The sequence below is a fragment of the Hyperolius riggenbachi genome, chromosome 1 (genome assembly GCF_040937935.1).
Source record: "Hyperolius riggenbachi isolate aHypRig1 chromosome 1, aHypRig1.pri, whole genome shotgun sequence".
NCBI lineage: Eukaryota > Metazoa > Chordata > Amphibia > Anura > Hyperoliidae > Hyperolius > Hyperolius riggenbachi.
In genome coordinates, this window is record NC_090646.1 from 328,769,774 (window position 1) to 328,773,392 (window position 3,619).

Genomic DNA, 3,619 nt, shown 5'->3' on the forward strand with positions numbered 1-3,619 from the left:
CAGTAACAGCTTTACTGTAACAATATATGAAATATACTACACCAAAAACGCTTCCCAAAACCGCAAAATGCTAGGTGAAACGCTACAGAAAAATAAGAAAAAGCGTTTCAAAATCTGCTAGCATTTTGCGGATCTGCTAGCGGGTTTTGGTGTGCACCAGGCCAAACTCAGTTTATGGTGATGAGTAGAGATGGCCCGAACGGTTCCAGGCGAGCTTTGGGTGGTTGCGTGCGATCACGAACTTTCCCGGAAGTTTGATTTGCCCCCATAGTGCGCCATTAGAGTCAACTTTGACCCTCTACATCACAGTCAGCAGGCACATTGTAGCCAATCAGGCTACACTCACTCCTGGAGCCACTCCCCCCACCCCCCCTTATATAAGGCAGGCTCCGCCGGCCATTACACTCACTCGTGTGCCTGCTATAGTGAGAGAAGGGCAAGCTGCTGCAGACTGTTTCTCCCAGGGAAAGAAAAGTTAGGCTCTTGGCTTGTTAGCTTGCTCCTGGCTGATTCTTATTGCTATAATAGCACCCCGCAACAGGTCTTTTGAGAGCTAATCTTGTTCTTATGATCTATTTTTTTTTCTGTGTGTCCCACTGATCTAACTGACACTTGTGTTGCATAGACAGCTTTTGTAATTCATACTGTGTGTGTGCCACTGCCAGGCCCAGCACATCCTCCCCCAACCCTCCACCACCCTCAGGTCGTTGGCAGAGAGATTTGCATAACCTAGACCCAACTGCACTAGCCAACCCCCTCCACTCCCTCACATCCACCCTCCCAAACGTTACCTGCCCAAACCAAGCCGTGGCCAAATACAACCAGGCCCTTTCAGCAGCCCTAGACATTGCTGCACCCCCCACATTCCGCCCCAGCCGTTCCATCAACCCCCAGCCCTGGCACAATGCACACACTCGCAACCTCCAAAAACAGACACGCGCCTATGAACGCAAATGGAGGAAATCCCGCAACAACTCCGACTTCTTGGCGTACAAGGCCAACCTGCAGCTGTTCTATACCGCATTAACTGATGCTAAACAAAAATACTTTGCTGCCTTGATCGGATCCCAAGCCTCCAACCCTCGGCGCCTCTTCGCCACCTTCAACTCCCTCCTTAACCCCACCACTCCTCCCCCCACCTCCGCTCTCTCAGCCACTGATCTGTCCACCCACTTTACCGACAAAATAGCCAGCATCCGACGGGAAATCTCATGCCTCCACTCCACCACCTCTTCCTCCCCCACCAATACCTATTCCCCACCCCACCCACCACTCACTGCCTTTACTCCTATCACAGAGGACCAAGTCAGCCGTCTCCTAGCCACTTCTCCTGCCACCTCCAGCCCTCTAGACCCTGTGCCATCCAAATGCCTCCGTCCTCACTTCCCTGTTCTGGCTCCTGTCCTCACCACTCTGTTTAACCTCTCCCTATCCACGGGTACCTTCCCCTCTGACTTCAAACAGGCCACTGTACTTCCCCTACTTAAAAAACCCTCACTAGACCCCTCACTTCCATCCAGCTACCGTCCCATCTCCTTACTCCCTTTTGCATCTAAACTCCTAGAGCGTTTAGTCCACCAACGCATGACCCATTACCTTGACTCCAACTCCCTGTTTGATCCCCTACAATCAGGATTTCGGCCAGGCCACTCCACCGAGACTGCCCTCACCAAGGTCGTCAATGACCTCACGCTTGCCAAGGCCGAAGGAAAATACACTATCCTTCTCCTCCTAGACCTCTCCTCAGCATTCGACACTGTTGATCACTCCCTGCTACTCCAGTCCCTGCAATCTGTGGGTATCCAAGACCGTGCCCTAGCATGGTTTTCCTCCTACCTCTCAAATCGCTCCTTCAAGACCTCCTTCAATGGTTCCTCCTCAACCTCCTTCCCACTTTCAGTTGGGGTCCCCCAAGGCTCTGTTCTTGGTCCCCTGCTGTTCTCCATTTACACCGCCTCCATCGGAAAACTCATCTCCTCTCTGGGTTTCAACTATCACCTATATGCAGATGACACCCAGATTTACCTCCATACCACTGACCTCTCCACCACCACCATGGAGAAGGTATCCTCTGGTCTCTCAGCTATTTCATCGTGGATGTCTGCCAGGTTCCTAAAATTAAACCTGGATAAGACTGAGCTCCTAATCTTCCCGCCCCGTGCTGCTTCACCCCCCACTGACCTCTATGTCACTGTCAATGGCACAATCATTCATCCAACCACACAAGCCCGCTGCCTGGGTGTCACCCTAGACTCGGCCCTCGCCTTCACCTCTCACATCCAAACCGTAGCTAGAGCCTGCTATTTCCACTTACGCAACATCTCCAAGATCCGGCCTTTCCTGACCCCAGACACTACCAAACTCCTTGTCCATGCCCTCATCATCTCCTGCCTGGACTACTGCAACTCCCTCTTGTCAGGCCTTCCTCAAAACCGCATCGCCCCCCTAAAATCCCTCATGAACGCAGCAGCCAGACTCATCTACTCCTCCCACCGCTCTGTCTCCACAACTCCCCTACGTAAATCCCTTCATTGGCTTCCAATTCACTTCAGAATCAGCTTCAAGATCCTATGTTTGGCATACAAATCCTTACACAAGTCCTGCCCAACCTACATCTCTGACCTGGTCAGCAGATATACACCTGGCCGCCCACTTCGCTCCTCCAACGACCTCCTCTTAACCACCCCACGCATCTCGCACTCCCATGCCAGACTGCAGGACTTCACTAGAGCTGCCCCTATCCTGGGGAACTCTCTCCCGCTGCCCATCAGGCTCGCTCCCACCTTCAACACCTTCAAAAAAGCACTCAAAACTCACTTCTTCAAGGAGGCCTACATCAACTCAACACTACCCTAATCCCTTCTGCCAATAACTTCTTGATGCACCCCCTCCTTTTGTGTCACCAGCCCCTCCCTCTAGATTGTAAGCCTTTAGCAGGGCCCTCTTCCCTTGTGTATCATACTTGACTATGTGCACTTTACCCAGAATTTGGAACTGGTAATTTTTTACCACTACCATTCCAGTTTATGATCTGGCATTGTACTATTATCTGCATTGTGTTGTGTATCTTATTGCTATTACCTGTATTGTTGTATCTATGGTCTGTTACCTGTATTGTTCTGTCAACCCTGTTATGATTGTCTGTAATCCTATTTATTGTACAGCGCTGCGTAATATGTTGGCGCTATATAAATCTAATAAATAATAATAATAATAATAATAATTCAGTGACTACCTGTGTGTGTGTGTGATAGGCAGCTGCACATTGTAATACCCATTACTGCACTTGTGTTGCATAGACAGCTTTTGTAATTCATACTGTGTGTGTGCCACTGCCAGGCCCAGCACATTCAGTGACTACCTGTGTGTGTGTGTGTGTGATAGGCAGCTGCACATTGTAATACCCATTACTGCATATACCAAGCTGTTGTGTTGAGTGAACCCACCTCATCACTGCATATACCTAGCTGTTTTGTTGAGTGAACCCACCTCATCACTGCATATACCTAGCTTTTGTGTTGAGTGAACCCACCTCATCACTGCATATACCTAGCTGTTGTGGCAAGTAGTGTCATCATTGTCCACCATAACAGATTCTCGTTAAAGGATTTAAAGTTAA